The sequence below is a fragment of the Lygodium microphyllum genome, chromosome 10 (genome assembly GCF_053477565.2).
Source record: "Lygodium microphyllum isolate KBCC chromosome 10, Lygodium_microphyllum_v1.1.10, whole genome shotgun sequence".
Taxonomy (NCBI): Eukaryota; Viridiplantae; Streptophyta; class Polypodiopsida; order Schizaeales; family Lygodiaceae; genus Lygodium; species Lygodium microphyllum.
In genome coordinates this window covers 89903816-89912653 of record NC_141144.1, presented here as the reverse complement: position 1 = coordinate 89912653, position 8838 = coordinate 89903816, and the positions used below count along the sequence as shown (strand labels likewise).

General features: G+C 40.8%; 1 pseudogene; it reads right to left on the bottom strand.

Annotated features, from left to right (window-relative positions):
* Positions 1–708: 708 nt before the first annotated feature.
* On the bottom strand, positions 709–5577 carry LOC148030260 (uncharacterized; annotated as a pseudogene).
* Between the last annotated feature and the right edge of the window lie 3261 nt (positions 5578–8838).

Genomic DNA, 8838 nt, shown 5'->3' with positions numbered 1-8838 from the left:
TTAGTCGAAGAGAGAGGATGCGACTAAGATTGAGCTCTACTTCAACTTCAATAAGTCCATTGATGGAGCTTGTTCCACCTTCAAAATCCACTATTCCTTTGACTAATCAACCAACTCTTTCTTCTTTTGTTCCTTCTAAAAATGATGTCATGGATAAACTCATTAAAAGAATGCATTACCTTCGTCTAAATCTTACAAAAACTCATTCCAAGGTGAAGAAGCTGGATGTCAAAGTTGAAGAATGAGGACGATCATCAGCTCAAAGACCCATGAGAGAAGGCTATAAGAGGCATTATATTTGGTGTGACAACCAATAACATGACAACAGGGAGTGTTCTACCTTCCATGAGGCTGCAGCACAAAAGCTCGTCTTTTAGAAAGATGGAAAAATTCATGTAGCTAAAACTAGTGTTCCACTAGAGCCAATTTTTGGCAATAGTGGAATGAAGAAAATATTACAAGATTTAGCTATAAGGAATACCTATGTAGCAATTGATGCAGTTACCGAGGCAGTCAATTGAACGAGTGAACAAAACCAAGCGAGCCCAAAAAAGCGAGCAAGATTCATAACTAGTTTCACCATAACAAAGATTCATAGCTAGTATAATTCATACACGAGTTTGAATGCTCACTAATCATCATAGGGATTGTCCATAACTAGTACCATAATAAAAGTTGCTTCCAAAGTATCAAAAGTTTGAATGCTCACTAATCATCATAGGGATTGTCCACAACTTGCACTTTGTAGGCATCTAGTTCTAGCTCCTCATCATCAAGACCCAAGCGTGCTCTCTTTGCACCTACTTCTTCTACAAGAGGTCGAACCACAACATCGACTATATCTTCACGTATATCAAATGAAAAACATGGACGAGAAGATGCTTGGCATGCACGCATCAGAGGTGTAGTGCCACACCCCATCTCCAAAATCAATCCCGATGGTGGACACAAAAGATCTAATACACAGAGCAAGAATACAGGTGATCTCTGAAGGCCTCCACGCCAAAGAGTCGAAGAAGATGGTCGTGCCAATCTATTTCTCTCTAGAAGGTAATGGGGCCAGCAGTCACTCGAAGGATCAATTTGCAACTTGCGGAATTGAGAGCTGCTCTCTCCAAGAAAGGTGGGTGGATGACATCCACTACGACGTCGAGCAAATACCAAAAGAGAAGATCGGCTCTACATAAAGCATAAAGGTCAGATATGTTCACTACAAGAATTACAAACCAAAAGTTTAAGATCACTTATTGACACCTCAAGATTGCATTGTTCCCCATAGCCATATGGAAGCTTGTCAAGCACAAAAACTCGCCTGACAACTTCGAGACCAAGCACATGTATGTACTTCTCAAGCCAAGATAATGCATCACCTATTTTATCAAAGAAAAACTTTACTTTCTTGTTTAGTTAAGTACTTATGCCAACACACATTGACCAGGACAATATACCTGCCAAAGTAATCCAAGTAACTAACCATCCACTATCTCCCAAAGAGGCAGCAGCAACTGTAATTCCTAGGCAAATGTGTGCCTCCGTGAGCATATTCCAAGCAGGCAAGGTGGTTTCTTTATCAATCAAACATCCAGTAGGAAAGTCAATGAAGACAACGTCGCAAGCCCATTTCACATGCTTCCCATTCCGTACATATGTCATATCATGTTTTGCAAGCCTAGAAAAGAACTCATGTATTGTCTTGTAAGCATCATTTTTTCTCCCTGCAATAAAATCTTGCCCCATAGAGATGTAGTCACCCATCATGCACCCATAACTTATCATGTCATCATCTTTATTGGAATGCATATCATTTAGTGGGCAAGGAAGAAATACAAATGGAATGATCTCCTTGATGGCAACCCTTTGCCCTGCAATAAACAAGAATATATGAGTATAAATTGGATGCAACATGTGTTACGATCTCTAATGATATAATCTATTCCATCTCCTTGGACGCTACTCCTTTTCTCCACTTCATGTTGTCTGGGAATATTGTCTTCTCTCTCTTGCATTGATGCAGCATTTGCAATGATTCGCATTTTAACAAGGAAAAAAAACTTCACAACCATTGCACCCAAAATATAATCTTACCATCACTTTCTTTATTTGTCTCCTTTTTAGACCGTGTATTGCATCGATCCCCAAGAGGTGTATCAACAGATTTTTTGGAATGCACTTTGTGCAATTCCTTCTCTCTTGCCAAAACATATCCACTTCCAAGATCCACCCACCAAGGGCAATGGTCGATCTCCCAATCAGAGAGATTATGCATGCTCTTGGGATACATGCATACTTCCTCATTATCTCTGTCAATCCATCCTTTGCAATGATCTGGAACCCTGGCTATCTTCTTCTCTCCAATCAAATGAAGTAGATACCTTTTGCATGACATATTAGCACAAGCTATTAAAATAAACAAAGAGCAACTAAAGTTAAGCTCATTATGGCAACAAATCTACCTGTAGACAACTCGATATGCAGACATTATGATTTCATTTCTCTTTCGGCGCTGAGGACCTTCCACCTTCTTTGATCCTCGTGCCTCTATAGCTTGATCTCTTGCTCTTACGTGAGCAAACATATATTTTCTATCCTCTAATTTCACACCCTCCATGTAATCATGTAATAAGTAATCCTGTGGAAGATCCAATGGTGTACCTAAAACACACATTTTTTTCAAGTCTTCCAATGCTTGAATAGCCTCGACCTCAACCTTTTCCAAAAATCACTCCTGTGTCAACCACCTTAACAAAAAAAATCAAATCTATTAGTATCATAAGATACACATGATACTAGCAATATCAAGACTACAAAAGCTTTCAAATTGACACTTACAATCTGTACTCATTATCCGACGATGGCATACCATACATATATTTTAATCTCTTGTTTGCATCCAAGAGAGAGAGCATCACCAATCTTTTTTCTTCCCTCATATCAGCATTTGCTAGGAATTTCAACTTGGCAATAGTAATCACTGAGTTTGGGCTATCAAACTTCAGTGCAAATATTCTATCCAACCATTGATCCCTTAGCTTGGGATCAAGCACATTAAGAACCTGCAAAGTGGATAAGAAACCTATATTTAGAGATTTACCTGTAATGGGGAGTAAACTAAGAAGCAAAGGGGCCATACCATGCCCATCTTGTCTGCCAATCTTTTATGTATCTTGGCACATTCCTTTTTCAATGTCTCCTCTCTGTTCTCAATAGAGACTGTGTTTAATACCAAATCCTCAACCTTTTTGAGTTCTGAAGTATACTCAACCTTCACAACAAAAGAGAAGCTTTTAAATTTTACCCTAAAAAGGAAACTTATCTATTATAATCCCTCCTAATAACAACCATGACATGTATTACCTGAAATACCAATCTTGCCAAGTACCCCCTTGTCAGTGGATACCATTGTTGTTTTCCCTTGACACTGCTATCTTTTGCTCTCAAGGACTCCAATAGTTTTAGTTGATCCTAGGGTAAGGCACTCAAGAATGCATTGATGTCACACTTGAAGATATTGTTGCAGTTCCAAAGTACATCCCGCAAGCTAGGTTTCACGATGGCATACTCGTTCATGCTAATAAAGGAAATTTTGTAAGATTGAGTTCTATAGATAAAAATATAGAAGTCAATTCATTGTAACAAATATTGATACACTCACCTATTGACTCTTTGAAGTCCAGCGAGAAGAGCAATCTCTGAAATCCGTGTGGGATCAATAAGATAACAAACAACCCTGACATGGCGAGCTCTATTCTCTTTGTACATTTGTGAGATCAACTCCATCCAAGCAGTCAACTGATGATTTCCTTCCCATACGTAAAACATTTTACCAGACAAGAACCTGAACTCCGGTTTTGCCAAGACCTCCTTCTCAAATTGTGCATCCACTTCACGCCATAGAGGAGACCAAGTTGACACTATGGCAGGGGTCACTAGTGTTTCTTCTCCTTTATACTTACATACAGACACAACAAATGAGCCCTTCTGTGGTAAATAACCCTCATATTGAAATGCACTTTTTAAAGAGGACATGTCTATACGAATCCCTCTAACAACAGCATGTGCAATCATACGACACAAGGGGATACGAGGGCAAACTTCTTGAGATAGAAGTCTACATTGACTTATTACATCTCCACATCCTACCATTTTCATATCAATATCGGAAACCTGGCTTGTTGCTTCCTCGTCTTCCTCCTGTACTAGTTGAGACCCTTGCCCCACCACTGTGTCATCTCCTTCTTCACTTTCTTCTTGCAGTTGAGGATCTGAAGTCCCCACTACAACACTCAAAGTCTTTTCACTTTCTATAGTTGGTGTACCCTCCTCTAGAACTGTAGAGAGCGATGATCCACGAGTTCTTTTTTGTGGAGTGGCTAAATTATCTTTGGATGATCTTGCACGACCTTTGCCTCTGGCCCTTTGTGGAGACATGACTGAAATACCACATAAAAGAATCAGTACATGTGTAGTGCTTGAATATATATCTATTTGTATTACTTGAATATGCACAAAGAGTACCTGAGATTGGCTTTTCAAAATACCAGCAATATCTCTGCTGAGATGCTCAACACAAATAGATACATGTGAGAGACCGGATCGTTTGACCTGCAACATTCGAGAAACAAAAGTCTCATCTCACTATTGTTACAAAATGCAAACAAAGTATAAAACACTATTACAAAATACAAAGCACTGATCTTGTAGAGAGTAATCCATTATTAAACGGCCAAACATTGCAAGTATAATGGCAAATAATGTCTTAAACCAAGCAAATAATGTCTCAAACTCTATTCTTGGAGTACTTGGCAACTGTCCTGTAGATGAAATGTAACATTTTAGTTTGAAGAGCAAGTCTAATTACTATACTGGCCTTCAAACGTTGTCTGCCCAATCATAGACAAAACCCTCATCCATTTTTTACTGCGTTTTAAAATGCACCCTAATCTAGGTCCAGTCAATGTAACATCCATGCAACTTCACTTGCTTGCATCATCCAACACTTTGTGCTCCACATAAAATGGCATCAATAGCTCTGCATACATTAGCATCATCCAATTTCACTGCGTTTTAAAATGTAGCCCTTTTCTCTGCTTGTAACAGATCATGAGCTATCCAGTCATACTGCAGAAGTTGGAATCCTTAATAGATGTGACATTACATTACGGGTTTCGCATGTTACTGCAATCCAAGCTCAAGAACTGCATTTTAAAATGCACCACTTAATCACCCAATTCTCTGGCCTCTGTAGTTCCATTTCCTACTGCCTTGCAGGACTCGAAGAGGAAGCCCCATTGTGACTACGACTGCGTTTTGAAACGCACTTGAAACAGGTCATACATACTTCTCTCTCGCCTACACGGACTGCCTCTTGCAAGTCTTCATACTTCTCTTCCGCCTACATGGACTGCCTCTTGCAAAGTTTAGAGGGTCGCCTTACTGGCCTTGCATCACTCGCAGATCCCCTGCTTTGCGAGCTGCAGAAGGCACATCAACACTCTCTGATTGCGCACTGTGTGGTTATGAATTGCATTTTAAAACGCACAACTTAATCAACCAATTCTCTGGCCTCTGCAGTTCCATTTCCTATTGCCTTGCAAGACTCGAAGAGGAAGCCCCATTGTGACAACGACTGTGTTTTGAAACGCACTTGAAACAGGCCATACATAATTCTCTCCTGCCTACACGGACTGCCTCTTGCAAGTCTTCATACTTCTCTCCCGCCTACACGGACTGCCTCTTGCAAAGTTTAGAGGGCCGCCTTACTGGCCTTGCATCACTTGTAGATCCCCTGCTTTGTGAGCTGCACGAGGTTATGAATTGCATTTTAAAACGCACTAGTAAACCTTATTGGAGCCAGAACGGGCCTTGTGGAAGCCCCAACGTGACTGAGAGTGTGTTTTGAAATGTAGCTGAAACAGACACTCTAACCTCAAACACACCCAAGAGAGGAGAAGCACCTACCTTATGGCTTTGATCGATGCAAGCTACAAGCCTCTGGCTCTTCATAGTCGACTCACAGAAGCAGCACCCCTGTTGTACTTGCATTTTGAAATGCACCCATATTGACACACAAAAAACTTTCTCTCGCTTGCTTGATTGGTCCGTCTTCTCCTTTGTGCGAGGTTGTTTTAGTCCTCCTTCTGCTTGCTTGTTTGGGGGGGAGAGAGAGAGAGAGAGAGAGAGAGAGAGAGAGAGAGAGAGAGAGAGAGAGAGAGAGAGAGAGAGAGAGAGAGAGAGAGAGAGAGAGAGAGAGAGAGAGAGAGAGAGAGAGTAGATTCTATTTAGAGGTGTCTTCTTCTCTGTCATGTGAGAGAGAGTGTGTGTGCCCGTGCGTGTGTGAAAGGACCATTAGTGTGAGAGAGTAATTGTGTGTTAGTAAATAAATAACACTAGAAGAGAGTGTGTGTGTAATGATTGTCATTGAGAGAGAGAGAGAGGTGGAGTTAATGACCATTAGATGTGTTTGTGGCCATTACTTAGAATAGTTAGTGCAGAGGGGGACTACAGTTCCTAATTAGAGGTGTCCTTTTTTGTTGCAAGAGAGGGAGAGAGAAAGAGAGAGAGTGTGTGTGTAATGACCATCAATGTGAGAGAGTTTTTGCGTGTGCTAGTAAATAAAAACACCAAAAGAGAGTGCATGTAATGATTGAGTGTGTATGTGTGAGAGAGAGAGAGACAGAGGTGGAGTTAATTATCACTAGACGTGCTAGTGACCATTAGGTGTGTGTATTTAGTACACACCTATCATTATGGAAAAAGTAAAGGTTATTATTAACATGACTGTTTAACCTTGACAATTACTATTTTCATATTGAGATCTATTTTCATATCGCCATCTTATTACAGTTACTTGAAGAACAACTCTTATCTTGTTCCCTTTGCATAGATTGTTCTAGCTGTGTCTATTGGCTTCTTAAGAAGACATTCACACAGACAGGACTATTTACCTATTTAGCAATAATGCCAAACACTGTGCAAATCAAATATGGTAGTTTCAGTACCTTGCTAATAAGGTATGACTCATGTTTCTGTGAGGTGGCATTGGAAGAGCTTAAGAGTCACTTTGAGATTGGTGATGATATTGATGTGGAAGTGCAGCATGCAACAAGCCAGCCGGGTGTGTACATGACTATGCCATTGATGAGACTAGAAGATGGTAGCAAGGGATTCATACTAGATGGTGGACAAAGCAGTGTCTATAGTCTCCAAATTAAGCATATCCCTCTTATAAAGCAAATGACTGACTCAATGAGTGTGCAAGTTCTACTGGATAGGCTTCCCTTATCTAGTTCTCTTCATGTTGCATACTCATTTGTCAAAGAGATACAAAAGGTGGATGAGCTACCAATTACATACAATGGCTACATTATGTTTGAGTTGCCACCTAAGCCGATCGAGGGCAGCTCAATGCATGGAATGGACCAAAAGAATGATGGGCACACATGGGCAGAGTACACTACTATTTCTCAAGATTTCTTCAATGGCACGGTGAGGATGAGCAGATGTTGTGGTTATCTTAGATGCTTCTCCTTGGAATGTCCATATGTAGAGAGGACTGGTATTGCTAATGAGACCCAGTGGAAAGGTAAGTTGAAGAGGCCTCCTTCATCAACTGGCCCTCTGCAGCCTGAGGTTGGGACCCTGAGGTGTACACATTGTGGAATGTCTCCTGAGTGTGTAAAGGCTTGTGTTGCATATATATACTACTGTATTCCCTTTGACAAAGTGAATACCACAAGATGTGCTATTCATGTTGGTTTTCATGATCACCCTGTGCAAGATGGCTCGTGTCGACAAAAGCAAAAGCAAATTGAAGACATGGTGCAAACTCGTGCACAAATAAATCCTTCCGTGTCATGTAAAAGCATTGAAGTGTCTGTTGGTCAAGATCTTGTGATGGAAATGTTGATTTCAAAGAATATTGCTCCGAGGATTTCAATGAAGCCAAGTTGCATGAGGTGCTGGAGAACCTTACCCCATTATCTCAGAGAAGAAGGATGCAAAGGTCAGTAAACATTGCTAGAAGAGACAAGCGACATGCTGAAGGCGGGCTTGATGCAATTTTGGGATTGAAAAAAAAGTGCATGTACCCCTTCTTTCACAGTATTTTGTTTCCGCAACAGCTTGGAGATAATGTCATGCCACACATATTCAAGATGTCTACAATTGGACCAGGCTCAGGAGTTGACCTTGTTAATAGAATGCAACCTGGTGGATCTTTGGGAGATCAATGGATCCACTTTGACCATGTGCATAGGGTGAAAGGTTGGAACACAATGGGAGATCATGTTTATGATCCCCATATTCGAGAAATAATGACCATTGAAACTTGCGAGTTCAAAGTGGAGGATGAGAATGCACAAGTATCATTTTGGCAAATGTTAAATAATGTCATGATAGCAAATGGATTCTCTATCCCAAAATTTCGAGGTTTTATGGCAGATGCAGCACAAGAAAATTGGCTAGCAATTAGAATAGTCTACAATGGAGGACCAAGCAACATCATGCATGGCAGGGAAAGAACTTGCTCGTTTCATTGGGAGATGAGCATGGTCATGCATGCAAAGAGATGTGTCAAGGCCCCATATCTAGAGGAGCACAAACTTCTTTGTAGAAAATGGAAGGTTGCAAGGACAGAGCAAGAAGCCAAATAGTGCAAAGAGGCACTTTTAAAGTTTTGGTCTCCTATCCATGTAAAGGATGGAGAGCTCCCTGGATTGATGGCTTGGTTCCACTGGTGGGATGTCAGGGTTTCCCAATGGGGAGGGCTGTTCATGGAGCAGCATGAAAATGTAGGGTTTGTGCCAACAACAAATTTATCGGAATGTAAGCACTCGAGCA